Consider the following 18,089-nt stretch of genomic DNA (forward strand, 5'->3'; position numbering starts at 1 on the left):
TACAAAGACGGTAAACATAGCATATGTTTAGCAACAAATGTTTGTTAAGCCTTAAAAGAAAATTTTACTTAGAATATTATGAATTATCCATTTTATTTTTGGCTATAAGTTAGCTGGATAATGTTATGAAAGCCTGAGGAATGACACCACTTAAAGAATTTCGTAAACATTATCCTTCTATAATACATTCAAAAAAATAGTATTCACTTAGTTTGTGCTGTTCTCACCACAAACTAATGACATTCAAAAGACATAGTTCCTGTTTTGAAGAAAACTGAATTCTAGAGAGACCAATACAGAAGCTAGATAAAACCTTACAAAATCAGTAGTGTGTGTTTAAGTATTTGTAACCAGAATCATGGGCTATAAATGGACGCATTTTAGTAGGCATGCCCTTCGTTGTGGTTTGAATAATTATATGATGCACTAGCAAAAGTTTTATGATATACGTGCTATAAAAACCCACAATAGGTTGCATCTTTGTTCAATCAGGTTGAGTATATAAAGTAATTATCATGGGTTGATTTATTCAGGACAGTTATAATAAAAGAATAAAGCAGATGTAATTCTTGGGTATTATGAATAATTAATATTTTATAAGTGGCACACTCATTCTAATGATATATGAGAACATAAAACTTTAAAGAAGTTTAATCATCAGAAAATTACAAATCATTAATCTGTTCTCCAGATAATAATGATATTAGGTTAAATGGGGATTTTTTAAATAGTTCTTGAATTAATTCATATTACAATGTTGTTACAACTGTGTTTATGTAATGTCTTTCTCGAGAAAGATCTTTACTTGGATTGTAGTATATTATAAAGTGATTAAACATCAAATACGTCAGAAAACAGCACTTTTTAACATTATCAACTCAATTTGAATATTAACATCAATAGATGTCAAGGATGTTGTCATAATTCACTCATGAAGAAAAAATACTGAAATTCCCATAAATATCTAGACCTACTTAACTAGCTGAGTAAAAGAGCTTTTTCTTGTGTTGGAAGCTGGAAGCAATGACCATTCATTTATTTACTCCCTTGACTATCAGCAAGTATTTAAGAGACTTCATGCACGCACAGAGCTTACTACCTTTCCTGTCACTTAGTAAGCTTGCATGGATGTTAACAATAATCAGTGTCCACTATGCTCAAAGCATGCTGGTGTAAGAGGAGTGACAAAACTAACTGCCCTCCTAGAGCAGCGATGGCCTTGGACATCTGTCCTTTGCCCAATTAAGGAAATGGCTCAGGATACTTCGGGCATTTCCTTCAATACATTATTAGTCAATGACTCCAACTGCACCCCCAGGCTAGCAGTCTTGAACTGGTTTTTATCCATTTAAAGAAGTCATTTCTTCATTATTATTTTGATCTATTTGTAAATACTTAAGATTAAATAAGTAACTCTTGACAATTAATTAAAATAAAGAATTAAACACTAATCCTTTGTTACACTACTTAACTATGACCTTTAAATTTTGATGTACAGAATCACGCACGACCATCTTAAAATATTTTGGGGAAAAAAACGATCAGGAAAGGACAATGATGAAAAAACTCTTAAATATGCTATCTCATCAGCTGTAACACGTTTATGTTTACACAGGTTGTGCATGATAATCCCAGTTTAGCACCCATCAGTACTGACAACTCAAGAATGTCATTTAACAGTGTTCTCTAGATACAGAACCATAATTCAAAAGGACACATGCACCCCAATGTTCACTGCAGCACTATTTACAATAGCCAAGACATGGAAGCAACCTAAATGCTCATCGACCAATGAATGGATAAAGAAGATGTGGTACATATATACAATGGAATATTACTCAGCCATAAAAAAGAATGAAATAATGTCATTTGCAGCAACATGGGTGGACCTAGAGATTACCATACTAAGTCAAGTAAGTCAGACAGAGAAAGGCAAATATCATATGATATCGCTTCTATGTGGAATCTAAAAAAATGGTACAAATGAACTTAATTACAAAACAGAAATAGGATCACAGATGTAGAAAACAAACTTATGGTACCAAAGGGGAAATGGCGGGGGAGGGGGATAAATTGGGAGATTGGGATTGACATATACACACTACTATATATAAATAGATAACTAATAAGGACCTACTGTCTAGCACAGGGAACTCTACTCAATATTCTGTAATAACCTATATGGGAAAAGAATCTAAAAAAGAATGGATATATGTATATGTATAACTGATTCACTTTGTTGTGTACCTGAAACTAACACAACATTGTAAATCAACTATACTCCAATAAAAATTTTTTAAAAAAGAAGAAAAGTGTTCTCTAAGTTTGGCTTTTAAAAGTGAAAATTCATGCCTACTCAATTGTTCAAATCCGACCTTCAAAAGGAATCTGTAGCTACTGTCAAATACAGAAGGAGAAGAAGGTATTTATCCTAAACATGTGTGGGTTGGAGAGAGCAGGAGAGTTTAGAATGAGAAACCTTGGAGTAAATACAAATTACCTTGTCCTTGTGGTCTCTCCTCATGCCTTTATTGATTATTTTCATCTCCCTCTCTGTTTACATTATTTAACGCAAGTCTCTTTGGGATTATCAAACTTGTTATCTACCTTATACCTGGTACAATAGAAGATATTTTAGGAAGCTCCTATTAGGACTATGAAAAATATAACTGAGAGCTCAGAGGAATCAACTTACTAAAAGCAAATCCCTATTTAAAAAGAGGCACAAACATTGCTTTTTTATTGTTGTGCTACATGAATGTTTTTTATGAAACACAGGTGAAACAGGCAAAAGGAAATTTCAGGTAATGGCTTTGGAAATTGGGTTTATTATGGATGTGGGTAAAAGATAGCTATTCCATGTGAGTATGAGACATTGTCCACAAAAATATGGAATTCAATGGGTTTTGCAAAAGCAAGATGTTAGGCTAATTTTGCAACAAACAAGTACTCTTATGAAAGACAAAAACACACAGGGCCCTCCTTATTAAACTAGTGGTCAGACAGCATGAGCAGTTTTTTCTTTTGGCCACACAGAGAGGCATAAGGTATCTTAGTTCCCCCTCACCAGGGAATTGAACCCGCATCCCTTGCTGTGGAAGCTCGGAGTCTTAACCCATGGGCATTAGTACAGATGGGGGTAAAGGTATGTTGGTCTTCCAACCCAAGAGTCTTGAGGTTGAGCAGTTTCTATTTCAATAGCATAAAAGCCACAAAACAGTAGCTTTCATTATACTAAGGCAACAACAAAACACAGAAGTGTGACAACTTTCATTTCACATTGGTAAGATTTATTGACCAGAGGTCTGGAAGATGACTAAAGCTCTGAGGGTTTCAGGCTCTATTTGAAATGTCCTCTAGTATTTATAAAACTGAAATCTCTCTTCTAGTGCACAATAAATTCTTACATAAACAGCCAACACTAATATTTTCTAATTAAGGCTTATTCTTATGATTGAAGGAGGTAAAATCAAGATAAAGAAAGAAGTAGATAGAAAGATCATAAAACAGAAGATAGGGCTTCCCTGGTGGCGCAGTGGTTGAGAGTCCGCCTGCCGATGCAGGGGACACGGGTTCGTGCCCCGGTCCGGGAAGATCCCACATGCCGCGGAGCGCCTAGGCCCGTGAGCCATGGCCGCTGAGCCTGCACGGCCAGAGCCTGTGCTCCGCAACGGGAGAGTCTGCAACAGTGAGAGGCCCGCGAACCGCAAAAAAAAAAAAAAAAAAAAAAAAACCACAGAAGGTAAAAATGGGGGAAGAAAAATTTTTAGGAGCCTTCAGAAATCTGAAACTGGAAAAATAAGGAAATACATGTAAACATACAAAGATTAGATTAGAGTAAATGAACCACAGAAATTCACCCAAATTAAGAGTAGAAAAAGCTCCCCCCAAAATGTCCACTCTGGGGGAGGTACCCAGAGTAGATGGGAGAAGAGAAAGAGAATTATACAAGTGTCCTCCGTGTGCCTGGTGCTTTATATATTGCCCCTTAATTACAGCATAACTCTCTAATACAAGTGTCATTCCCACTTTATAGAATAAAAATACAGAGGCTGGGAGATTAAGCAGGAAGGCATCAGAACAAGCATCTCTGCACAGTGACACCACAATAAAAGTCTCAGGTCATTACAGAAGGAGTAGAGGTTTTGACAGCCTCACAATGACCATAGAGTAATAGTAGATGGCTAAACTCCAAATGCAGAACATAAAAATAAAAATGGTGCTTTACTTACGTCTTAGGTCATCTGGGGTGGGTATAAAAAAATACCATAGACTGAGGGGCTTAAACAACAAACATTTATTCCTCACAGTTCTGGAGACTGGGAAGTCCAAGAGTAAAGCTTCAGCAGATTCGGTGTCTGGCGAGAATCTGCTTCTGATTCACAGAAGGCCATCTTTTTGCTGAGTCCTTACATGGCGGGAGGTGAGGGAGCTCTGTGGGGTCTCTTTCATAACGGCACTGAATCTCATTCACGAGGACTCCACCCTCATGACCTAATCACCTGCCAAACGCTACATCTCCTAGTACTATCATATTGGGGGGTAGGGTTTCAACATATGAATTTGGGCGGGGGGACACAAGCATTAAGTCTATAGCAATTAGCTAACTATAGACATAGAATGAACAGAGAAAATAATTTGGGGGTTTTTCTTAAAGGCTTACTTTTTTTTTTTTTTTTTTTTTTTTTTTCCGGTATGCGGGCCTCTCACTGTTGTGGCCTCTCCCGTTGCGGAGCACAGGCTCCGGACGCACAGGCTCAGCGGCCATGGCTCACGGGCTTAGTTGCTCCGCGGCATGTGGGATCTTCCCGGACCAGGGCACGAACCCATGTCTCCTGCATTGGCAGGCGGATTCTCAACCACTGCGCCACCAGGGAAGCCCAAAGGCTTACTTTTTAAAAAATCTAGACTCAGGAGAAAATCAGCCCCCGGGAATTTTCCAATGAAGAATACAAGATGCAATGAAATCAGAAATATTTTAGATATTTAGAAATATTTTAGATATTTAGAAATTCTAAAATATTTAGAAATATTTTCTAACACTTGACTATGGTTTTATCAGCTAATGCATGTCAAAGAACTAAATGAGGTGTTTTCTTTTTTTCTAGGACAGAAAAATCTCTATTTAGACAATCACAGGAAAATTGCTAAACGGAACAAAGACATAAACATGAAAAAGAAAGTATGAAGATGCTGTTAGTTTTGAAGTAAATATTAAATAATGAGCTAGATCCTAACTAGATCTCATGTAGGCCGCGAACAAGGTAGTTGAGCTAAGCGGTAATCAAGCAGGTCCACGATGCGAACCTTTTTGCTCAGATGGCTTTTGCACAGGCCACCAAGAGTTCCATGCCAGAGCCTCGAGTCCTCGCGGCCTCTGATTCTCTCCACAAGCTACAGTGGGTACTAAATCCACAACAGTTATGCCTAATCCAGCAACAAGATGCTAGTTTTTAATCTGAGAGAATTCCTAGCACTACAGAAAATGCTCTTCCGTCCCTGCAGTAAACAGAAACAAGCCAGACTGCCTCTAGGTTTTAGTTGTTGGTTTTTAACGATAAGCTGTGAATAGACAACTGCCTAAGAAACGGCCTTGCTACATAATAAACTATGAATAAACAGACTTTAACATAAAAGTGAAACCATCTACCACTGAGTTAAAACCACCAAGTTTTAGAGACAGGCACAGTCGTCACTGTGATATAAAATATTGCTCAAACTTTGGAAGCCATACGTAAAAATAAAAGCAATCATTACTGTATCATATTTTACATGTTCAGCTCCAGTATGGGCCATGAACTGTGGGAAGGAAAGGAGGAGAGAGGAGGATTCAGTTACTTGCAGTGAGTTTCAACCCTGGCTGCATATTAAATTCACCTGGGATGTTTTAAAACCATGCTATGTGTCCAGGTCCCCCAGATTAAATCAGAGTCTCTGGGGTGGGAGTGGGATGGAGTGGACACTGGTGTTTTATTTTTTAAATCTTCCAAGTGATTCGAATGGGCAGCCACGATGAAGAACAACTAAGCTACTGTTGGTGTCCTTCTTCTCCACCTGACACAAATTTAGAGGCACACGTGACCCTATTTATGCTACTCCCAAATTCCCTCTCTCCCCCAGCAATGGACTAGATGCCTGTATCCTCACAAATTCCTATGTTGAAATCCTAACCACCCCCCCTACAATGTGGAATCCTAACCCCCAATATGATAGTATTAGGAGATGTAGCATTTGGCAGGTGATTAGGTCGTGAGGGTGGAGCCCTCATGAATGGGATTAGTGTCCTTATGAGAAGAGGCCAGAGAGTTAGCTAGCTCTCTTTCCATCATGTGAGGACACAAGGAGAAGATGGCAGTCTGCAACCAGGAAGAGGGCCCTCAGCAGACCTGACCATGCCGGCACCCTTAACTCTGCCTTCCAGCCTCCAGGACTGTGAGAAAGAACTATCTGTTGTTTCTAATTCACCCAGTCTATGGTATTCTGTTATAGCAGCTGAACAGGCCAAAGCACACACACACCCCATGACTTTTTTCTACTTGTGGAGGCAAATGTTTAACCCAGGGCTCAAGAAGCAACCGGGGATTGTGGGAAGAAAGCTGAGCCACGAGGAAGCTCACCACAGGATAACTGGGCGGGGGGCGTTGGGGGGGGTGGTGGCTAACATTTGACACTGCTGGTGAGGCGAGAGCCACGTGGCACCAGCAACAGGGGGGCGGACTAATTAAGTCCCCACGTCCGGGTCACCATCTGAGAGGAAAGGGAGACTGGACAGCCAAGAACCATCTTTGCAATAATAATGTCTCCCTTTCCTCCCCAGAGAAGACTTGCTTCCTAACCAGGTTGATACAGATAATGTCTCCCTGTGGGGCAGAGGTTGGGCAGGTTTGCTAGTGGTCCCCTCACACGATTGCGAGTTTCCTAAGCTTAGCACTTCTCAGCTGTGACAAAGATCCACTGTGCGCTCAGCATCTATCTGTGCTTGCTCCCATGGCCCACCGGCTACGTTCTTCCTTGGAACTCAGGGGGTGGAGGGGCAAAGGGGAACTGTGGCCACATGAAGCGCAGGCTGCCTGCTGTGTCGTGGGTATAAAGGTTTCTTTGTTTTCTTACCAGCTGGGTTTATAGAGTGTGGTGGGACAGCCCTGCAGCTACACCGCGCTTAGGGCTGCTTCGTCACTTGACTTAACAGTAGCAATCGGTGATTATATTTTCTTTTGTGTATGATGTTTTCCTGGAGGTAATCGTTAACCTCTTTTATTATTTGCAGTGTTCTAGGCATTTGGGATACATTTTTTTAAATGTCTTTGCGAAATCAAAAATTATCTCTCAAGCCAATGCTACATTCCTAACAATTTCTCCTTCTAGACTCCCATGTCATCTTTGTTGTAATTTTCCAGTCTTTTATGAATTTTATTACTATGAAGTACTGCAAACCTCCTTTAAGAAAATGCAGTACACATGAAGATGTTTAAGCACCTAGATATGCGCCTCTGTGAACCTTAATGGGGGAAAGATGTAACACAGGATTCCCAAGGAATACAAAATAGGAATACGATAAAATGTGAATAATATAAATGAAATGCTTACAACTAGGAGGACTAACTCAGTTTGCTTGGAACTTTCTCGGGTTTCACACTGAAAGTTCTGCTTCCCAGGAACCTCCTTAGTCTCTGGCAAATTGGCACGGTCAGTCCCTCTCCTTATGCCATGCGGGGGCCCTGTGCCTAGCGTGTGACATGCGTGAGCTGGTGGAATGGTCACCATTTGACAGATGGCAAATGCCCATTTTACAGACAGACAGTCTGCAGGTTAGCAAGATTCATAACTTGGTCAAAAATATCAGAGCTATGTAGGAGCCAGTATTTAAATGCCAACAGTGTGACTCCAGAAACCAAACTCTGGGCTGTACCGAACCAAAACGATCATGGAAGAAATGACAAGATAGCATGAGGTTAATTTACAAATAAGCATTGTGAATTCAGAGATGTGGAAGAGCGCTATGGTCTGGGCAGGAGCTTCTAGGAGTGGGGAGGACCTGACCTGGAGTCGGAAGAGTCAGCATCAACCATGCACTCCTGCCAGTGGGGCAGACACGAGTTAGAGGGAGGGAAAGAAAAAAGAAAGAGGTTTAATGGGGAGATATGCAAAGCAGGCTTCTTACGCTCACAGGAGCAACTCTAGTTGTCACTGACTTTTCTGTGGCAAACTCCGGGGTACAAACCCCACAAAAAGTTTCTGTGTCTGTGGCTGATGAGATGTGCCAGGACATCCCTGGAAGGAATTATAGTGAGAATAATTCATTCACTTCTGGAAAAGCGAGCTCAAATCACAGACAGCAGCATCACTTCGGAAGCAATGGCTTTTAGATTTCTTCTAAGGGTCATTTCGGCATCTGATAATTCTCTGGAGTGTGTGTGTGTGTGCACACATGTTTAACCTTTGCTTCTTCTTCCCTTTGCCAATACTATCCTACGTTACCTAGAGCGCCTGTCTTTCAGTTACCTCATCCTGTATGAATAATTTCAGGTCTATGTTCAAATCACGTCTCCTAGTATGAATCAACCACTTTCCCACTGAGCAGCGAAGACCCCCATCATGACGCCACCTAACAATTTTCAAGGTCATTCTGTAGAAACTGCCTGAAAAATGTTACTCCCTTGAGTTATCATTAGCATAGTGACAAGCTCTACTCCCACAGACATTTGAAGAATCTAGCTGAAAATACAGTTAAGTCCAGGAGACTATTTAACTATTTTCTTCCCTAAACTTAAATGACAGACTTATAATGTTGCATCCATCAAATATAAGTTGGCTATTTAAAGATTCCTAATTACCTGTTAACCACCAAAGGAAACATATATAGGTACTTGTTAGAACCATGTAGCATATACATACATTACATTCCACCATTTCATTTATGTATTTGGCTTAGCTGCCTCAAGCAAGAACTTCTAAAATATTGTTTTGGGACTCTGCAATTCCTAAATGTTGAAAAAGACACAAAATTAGTTATATTTTAAATGATTTGCCAGTTACACTTAATAACTCTCGAAAGCCCAGAAAAGCAAGACGTTTTGATTTCAGAGTTGTTTTTTCTCTAGAAAACGTAAGTCTGCGGATGTTCTCTGACAGAACTAAGATGTAATGTGGTGTGAATAGAAATAGAGCACTTTGAAGAATGTCTGCTATTTTGCTTCAGAATAATCTAGCCAATGTACTCCTACATTTAGATTTCAATTTCAACTTGCGTACTTTTTTTCTCAGACTTATTTCTAATTTTTAGCTATCAAAGCCAGAATCAACTCCCCAACTTGTAACCGTAACCCAAACCGCAAATACGAGCAGGTCTGTCACTGATGGAAAAGGAAATCATTTCTGCCCCAGATTAGAGAGTCTTTAATAATATTCTCATGGCACAAAATCCATATGGCATGTATCTGTGCCTACAGGCATACGTACACGATCCCCCAAAACAAGTCAAAAAAGAAAAAGAATGTACAGTGTGGATATGTAGGTGGTTTCCGGACGAGAACTATATAATTTGGGGAAGTTCTTTGATAAGATGAAAGCAACAAAGGACTTAAGGACAGCAGGTAGGTGGGGACGCCGTTTCCATTTAGGTAAGCCATACCACCGAGACTAGCTTTTACACACAAATTATGCCATGACTCAAAAGTCAGCTCATAGCAAATCCCAATTTTCCTCAGTGACCACTACTGCTGATATTGTGTAAATCAATCTTACATAGCAAGATTCATCATCATTCAAGTACAGTGAAAGAAAATCTCATTACACTATTGAAGAGGCAATTCTGTAAATACTTGTTGGATCGATATATATATAATATATTCTCAAAGACTTAAAACTGGACTATGCATTTAGTTTATTCTCGCACTAATTAATTCAGAGACTGACCCTTAAGGAATACCATCAATCCACGAGGAGTTCTTGAATAGCTTTACATTAGACCCCCCTAGCGATAACCCACACTAAATATCACATCTAGACACGTCTCAGTAGTGATTACATCTGCGAATGAGCAGGTGTATTTTCTTCAACCAGTGAACATTTATGAAACTGACTCAATGTGTTCCTGACATGATTTGAAGATAGGGAAATGTGGGAAAATGAGTGTTAAAGGATTGTCTGGCTTCCCCAGAGCCCAAGCTCTAAGTTCAAGGTGAGTGGCAGGGGCTGGTGAAAGAGGCAGGTATGAAGAGTGACAGTCAGGTAGGGAGGTGAGCAGTGGGTCGCCGTGATCAAAGGCACACAAGTGTAAGGACCTTGAGACAGGGTCTAGGGAAGAGCTTGACAGAGAGACTAGTAAACAATAAGGTCGGTACACATGGGCCAGGTATATGGCGTAAGATAAAGATCAAGAAGCAGAATGTCTGAGAAATGCAGCATGGACAGATTAGGAATATTTGGTGGGGAGGGAGATCAGACAATAAAAAAATAGGGAATCCGGTCACAAGAGAAATGGCACGTGACAACGAGCCCAGGCAACAGGAGCTAATGAGCAAACGAAAGGCAGAAACTCGATACATCGCCCAGCTGTATCAGCCCGCGGACATCTTAAGTAGTTCCTGTAAAGTCAGGATCCAACCCTCATGACCTACTAGCCTGGGGCTTGGGGCGGGAGGATGTGGGCACCTAGATGAAATAGGAAGTTGGGGGAGAACAGGGAAATTCATGACTACGAAGATAACATTACGACTTGACTGTTTTATGTGTAAGACAGAAATGTAAATATATGTACACTCAGTCTAGTATCCAACTTGGACATCAATTTTGATCCATAAAAAACAGAAACTACCATTTCCATTTTCATTGCCAATGTTTAACAGTACCTAATAATAAATAATAAACAAAATAAGAAATAAGAAACCAAGAATACCTATTCTCTCCTTTACATGTACGCCACTTAACGATTTATAAAGCCCTTCCGAAGTTTACTCATTTGACACATATGCTATAGCCACATTTATATCCTTCCTGATGATCAAACCTTCTCTTTTTCCCAATCAACTCAGCTTCACAGGAAATATATTTTTAAAGTTTTATTGTTTGCTACTTCAAGTGTCAGATGGTTCTCCTTCAGACACATATGGAACCCTTTGATTTAATTTTGGCAAATCAATGAAAGACACATGTGCATCTTGGAACAAGTGCTATTCATTAGTATTTGATCCTTTCCCCAACTTCACACTCAGAAAAGGAAACTTATGACGTTTCTTTCATTCCAAGTCTATTGATACTAGGAATATGAGCTTCTCTAAGGACTTCAAATTCAGTCACTCCTGAACCTTTTTCTTGGGGGAGTAACAGAACTAACTAAAAGTTTCTAACAATGTACATTATGTGCTTTTTTTTCTAGGCTAGATGTACTGCCTAGATGGCTAAATAGAATTGTCATATTCTACTGATTGGATTTTATATTATAAAGGAATCATTTGTTTTCCTATAGATTAGTTTTCATCACAAAAATTTAGTATTTCAATCAGAAACTCCTTAAATCTTCCGAAACTTAAATGAAGATACTCAACCATCACTTTTTTGACAGATGCTAGCAAACGTCTCAAATTTCGATTGGAAATAACAGTCAAATATAGAAGCGAAATAATACAACTGGGATTCTCGTGCTGAATGTCTTTTCTTTACAGAAGTCAGGCTGGAAAGGAGTTGGATTTTTTTCAAGGGATTGGGGGTTGTCAATCAGTAATCAGAAAACTGAATTAGTGGCGAATATACAATTACTGGATGGTTTATTTCAAATGATGGCAAAGAGTTTAAAATTTGGAGTGTATTTTCTTGTAGGTTGTTCTGGTTATCTAATTTTAAAATTGCTCGTCACTGAAAGCAAATAACATGAACTCGGGACAGAATGGCATCTATAAATCATAAGACACAGATTTTCAATGGCAAAAGAGAATCAACAGAAAAATTATTGTGAATACTGAACAAAGGATTATGACTTTATGGACACTATTCATATTAAAAGAGATTTGGAAACAGTGCTGGTTGGATACAATCCATCCCTTTCAAAATATATTAGTAGTTTACTATTGTGCCTGCGTTTAACATTTCTGTTCCCAGTTTCATGGCAAATTCAGCTTTTCATGACAGCTATTGCTCTTAGGAGCTTAAGGCAGATGGTAGCGGTCTTTGCTGAGCCTAGGAAAGTGATGACTTGCTTTTGCTCTTCACTGAGCACCTGCAGTCCTGTGCCAGGCTCTGGAAGGAAAGCGCCATGGTGCACATTCTATTGTCTGTCTCCATGGAGTTCATGATTGAACAATAAACTAGAGCACACTGAGACAGAAGCCATGAAAGGTATGAATTTCAGATTTCTGATGGGCACTTCTACTCTAGAGTCCCTACTGAGGACAGATGTCCTCAATAAACAAACAAAACACTGAGAGAGAAGTATTTATACGAGAACGGAAGTGTTAACGTAGGAATAATTTACTGATTTCTTGGGTTATGAAAGGTCATTAGCTGGCTCAGGTTTTGTAATAAACACAGGTCACAATGTTACATCCTGGTGATACATCCTTCATGACTGCTTTTTAAAAAGTTATAATAAGGATTATTATTGCACTGTTACTCTCAGGCCAAAGTAACTTTAATTAGACACTAATAAATTAAAGACTAATGCCAAGTTTTAGTGATTTAACACATGCAACAAAGCTGTTTCTTTATATTTCAGATCAGATTTAACTTGAATATATTTATATATTTAACAATATTTACTGAGTGTCTAATACAAGTACTGTTCTAGGTGCTAGATATAGAATAGAGAACCAAGCATGCAGAAAGATTCTGTTCTAAGAGAGTTTATATTCTGGGGGAAACATAGACACTACACAAACAAACTAATTAATACATATTGAAGTGTCAGGTAGTAAAAAAGAGTTATGAATCCTACTCAGAAGTAGGATTGCTGGAACATTCTGGAACATTCTGGAGAACCTCCATACTGTTTTCCATAGTGGCTGCACCATTCTACGTCCCCACCAACAGTGCGTAAGAGTTCCGATTTCTCCACTTCGTCACCAACTCTTATCTTTTTTTTGGTTTTGTTTTTGTTTTGCTAATAGCCATCCTAACAGATGAGGTGATATCTCATTTGATCTTGAAGAGATCTGCATTTCACTGATCTCTAAGAGACAGCTGTGGTCCCTTGTTCACTGAGGCCAGACGTGCATGCAACCCAAATGACTAGTGGCAGGTGAACGGAAAAAGAAGATGTGGTGGACACACACAATGGATTATTACCCAGCCTTAAAAAAGAAGGAAGTCCTGCCATTTGCAACAACATGGACGAACCTGCAGGACATTGTACTAAAGCAAATAGAAGGGTGGATACTGCATGATTCTACTCATATGAGGTACCGAAAATAGTCAAACTCATAGAGCAAAGAATAGAATGGCAGTTGCTAAGGGCTGGGGCTTTAAAATGCTCTTTCCTTATTTTCACTGTTAGGTATTTTCTATTTTCTTTCCACTCTTGAAGAGGCAACTTTCTTTCTCTTTCACCAAACCTGTACCTCACCTACTTTCCAACACCTCTTTCAATACTTACTTCCCATTTCCCTCATTCTCCCAGTGTAGTGAGTGTAGCTATGCTATTCCAACTATCTAAATAGTAATCACAACTGGGACATTTGTTATATTAGGTTATTTTGAGCAAAGATGTAATGAGATCAGGTGCAAGTTTTTAAGGTCACTGGCAGCCAGGTGGAGGCCAGACCGATGGGGTAAGAATGGAATTACAAAGACCAGAATTTCCGTGATCTCGAGACAGGACGGTGACTCGCTCGGGGTGCAGTGGATGTGATAAGTGGCTGGATGAGAGGCAGGTACACTTTGAAGACAGTCGACAGGCTTACAGATGGGTTAGATGGGAAGCGGGAGAGGAAAAGAGGTAATGGGAGGGTGCCGCCGTTTTTGCCGGAGCAGCAGGGTGAAGGATTGTGTCATCAGCTGAGATGGTGAACAAAGGCAAGTTTGTTTGTTTGTTTGTTTGTTTTGTGGGGAAGACAGGAAATAAAATTTGGGTTCCAGACATAAGATTTAAGATGTGTACTAAACATCCAGCTGTTGGCTATTTTGTCTGGAGTCTCGGAGCCATTAAGAGTTTTAGTGGTTCTGCTCTTCTACACAAATGACAAATGTCAACAGTAAGAGTGGTTGTCATGTTTGAAATAAAAATCCGCAAAGCTGTCTCTACACTATTAACCCTTCCAGAAGACTGATAAGAAGGCCTTCTGGTTGTCTGATGCACAAGGAGTCAAGTCTCTTGGTAGAGTCTAAATCATCCAATGCAGACTGGATGCTTAGACAAGCTCCCAAGTGGATTAAAACTTCCAAGGCAGAGACTCAATTACCTACCAGTCTAGGTAACTGGTCCTCTAAATAGCCTCTAAATCTCCTGCACGATAAAGCCCAAGGAAAAGTGCCCAGAAATCATATTCAGCAGAACCCTGTCTCTGAAGAGACACTGGCTCAGCACTGCCCACACTGTGGTTCTGGCTTTCCTCAGCCCATCTCCTAGACACACAGTCCCTGGGCTCAAGATATGCCAAAACACACCAGGTTTCCAATGTGCTGTGTTCTCTCTCTCATATGCTACCTCTCTTCCTAAAACACTTCTTTCCCAGCTCTCTGCCTGGATAATTCTAACTCTTTATAGTACTCTATCATAATGCCTTCCTGAGCACAACGGATTTATGTATCTGGTTCACCCACTAGAACTCAAGTTCTCTTGAAGACAATAAGTATATATATATATATATATATATATAGTTTGTTTTGTTTTGTTTTGTTTCCAGCATCTCACACATATGGGAAATACTGGATAAATGTTTGGCAAATAAACAGATGGAGTTATGAGTGTTTACCAGGGCTACTGGCTACCTAATTGGTGCGCTGCCCTCTTGGCACGCCTATGGACAATAACTGAGAGTTCCAGGATGTACTGACGCATCTCTTGCAACCTAACCTCTTTTGAGGACATATTACATGGGATGGGGTGCTATAAGCACAGCACAGCTGGGGCTGTCCTAGAACTCAGAAACTTGTTTTCCACCAGTTAAGGCAGGACTAGGCCATACCAGTAAGATTCTTTCACAGCAAAATGGAAAAGTTCACAAGGTTGGAACACTGACAATGTCTGCTTTGAAAAGTGCATCTGGCTTTCCTCCCCATCACACCCCCATCCTCTTTATGCTCCGGAGGAAAACAGGAACACATAAAATACCTGAAGCAAAACTGAACACAAGCTCAAACTGAGAAGGGTAAGTATTGGGTGAGATGGCAAACACATGAAAATACCAGCAATACAAAACACTATGAATTAAGGAAAACCAAAGGAATACAAAGCAGTACCAGAAGGCAAATACATGTTGCTGGTAAGTGACCTCAAGACAAACACGGAGATCAAAGAAAACCTCACAGTGAAATAAGCAGAAACCATCAAGATTGTTTCCACTCAAGAAACTGTGTGTCAAATGAAAATAAGTTAACCTAATCTAATACCAAAAGGCAATGAAGATAATTTCAAATAATACTATTCAAGAATCAAAACAAAATTAGATGAAATTTAAATAAAAAAGCCTCCTTTATTGAATCAAAGTAACACAGTAGATATGGAAAATGCAAACCCTTTGGTAATGTAATACATCAGAAAGTAGACCAAAAACTAAAGAAAGCCCAAAATAATCACATAAGACAATGAAAATATTCAGCAATCAAAGCAAGATGGGAATACATCATGAGAAATGCATAACTAAAACGATGATAAAAATGTAAAGGAGAAGGCTTTTATGTTAATGCTCATGAAAACCAAATGTGAATGATGAAAATTTTGTACTTCTGCCTCAAGGAAATGAGCTGATTGTTTAACCCTTTGTCCTAACAAGATAAATTTCCTGTAACTCAGAAAAAAGGACCCTGAAACTATGACTCTCATAACTGCCCAGCCATTTAACTCAAAAAGTAAAACAGGTCACCTTCAGGACATAAACACATTCTCATACATAGAAAGAAGAGAAAGAAAAAGGAGTTTATTTAATTTATGGCACTTAGCTTAGGAAATGTAAAGTATCTTAGAATAGAAAAGCTACTTCTTCTACATCCTTCCTGTTACAGACGTGGAATCCGAGCTTAGTAAGGTTGGGTGACCCCCCGAGAACCCAGACCAAGCAGTGGGAGAGCGGGTTGGCCTCTTGCCCCCGCACAGCGTTCCGTCCGCCACAGGACCGCGCGGCCACACACGCCACCTCAAAGGCGGGAAGACAGCCCAACATTAAAGGACACCTTTCTAGGACATAACACATTTTATCATATAAAATTCCAATCTAAATTTAAAGAAATCAATAAAATCTGGAAAAAAGGGCTTCCCTGGTGGCACAGTGGTTAAGAATCCGCCTGCCAATGCAGGCGACACGGGTTCAAGCCCTGGTCTGGGAAGATCCCAGATGTCGCGGAGCAATGAAGCCCATGCGCCACAACTGCTGAGCCTGCGCTCTAGAGTCCGCGAGCCACAACTACTGAGCCCGCATGCCTAGAGCCCGTGCTCCACAACAAGACAAGCCACCTCAATGAGAAGCCCGCACACCGCAACAAAGAGTAGCCCCCACTCACCGCAACTAGAGAAAGCCCGCACACAGCAACGAAGACCCAACACAGCCAAAAATAAATAAGTAAATACATTTAAAAATTCATATTAAAAAGCTATTAATGAGATTTTTAAAAATTGTAAGAAAAAAAGATGGCATCTCTCAATACAAACATTACCTGTTTTTCTTCATCTTACCACTAACAAGTATTGTTCTAAAATTCTTTCCAATTTCTAGAATAGTATTTAAATAAATGCATATGATTAACTAAGGACACTAAAGGTTTTCATCAAACAGCTGTCATCATCATGAAAGTTTCCTCCTTCTATGGAGTCACTCAGCACCTCCTTACCAAGGCCCAGTGTAATACACATTTCAAAGGGGACCCCAAATTTCAAAGCAACCAAGACATCATGGATACTACTTCTTTGCCTCCCAACCAGAAAAGAAAATACCCTGGGAATGTTTCCACTTTAGGGGTTTTTTTTTCAGCTATGCTTTAATGTCATTGAAACATATCAAAACATCATCAAAACACAAACGGAAGAATTTTCTTGAAAGGCTTCCACAATAGAATTTTAATTTTTTAAAAAACTCACATGTTTTTATATATGCAGTTCTAATTTTTAAGATATTAATTTTCGTACACCTACAATTATTACAATGTATTACAATAATACAATGTTGTATGTCAATTATATTTCAATTTGTTTAAAAACTGAAGTGGCATGAGTGGAAAAAAATATTAATTTGACCATTTCATTCATTCACCACATATTTGCTGAGTGCTTTTTCTAAGAGCTGGAGATAGAGGAGTATACAAAATAGCCAATATCCCAGCCACTGTGGGGCGTCTATCCCAGTGAGGCAGAGGCAGACAAGCACATAAACAAATAAATACATATTTCAGGTGTCAAGTGCTATGAAGAAAGAGTAAAGGGCCAGACAGAATGGGAAGGCGTGCTGTCTCCTCTCTGGTAGTTAGAGAGGGTCTCTCTGATAAAGTCACATCTGAGCAGAAACATGAAGCCAAAAGGATCCAGGCAAGCACACACCTTGGGTGTGGCAGGAGGGGGAGTGTTCCAAGCAGGGGGGAACAGCAGATGTGAAGGCCCGGGGTGGGCGCTCTCTTGGAAGGTGTGAGAAAAGCAGGGAGACCAGGATGGCGGGAGTGGACGAGTCTACCAAAAAAGGCAGCAAATGGTTCAGGGTGGCAGTCAGGGCCCATATCAGGTGCAGGCCCTGTAGGGCAATGGTAAGGATTTGGGTTATACTCCAAATGAAATGGTAGCAAAAGAATGACATGGGGCTTCCCTGGTGGCGCAGTGGTTGAGAGTCCGCCTGCCGAAGCAGGGGACACGGGTTCGTGCCCCGGTCCGGGAGGATCCCACATGCCGCGGAGCGGCTGGGCCCGTGAGCCATGGCCGCTGAGCCTGCGTGTCTGGAGCCTCTGCTCCGCAACAGGAG

General features: G+C 40.1%; 1 protein-coding gene across 14 annotated transcripts in view; it reads right to left on the minus strand.

The window, feature by feature from the left end:
- NEBL (nebulette) overlaps nt 1-18,089 on the minus strand; it is a 353,899-nt gene that overhangs the window by 8,301 nt on the left and 327,509 nt on the right. The gene's annotated exons all lie outside the window — the stretch shown is intronic.

Source organism: Kogia breviceps, chromosome 3 (assembly GCF_026419965.1).
Source record: "Kogia breviceps isolate mKogBre1 chromosome 3, mKogBre1 haplotype 1, whole genome shotgun sequence".
Taxonomy (NCBI): Eukaryota; Metazoa; Chordata; class Mammalia; order Artiodactyla; family Physeteridae; genus Kogia; species Kogia breviceps.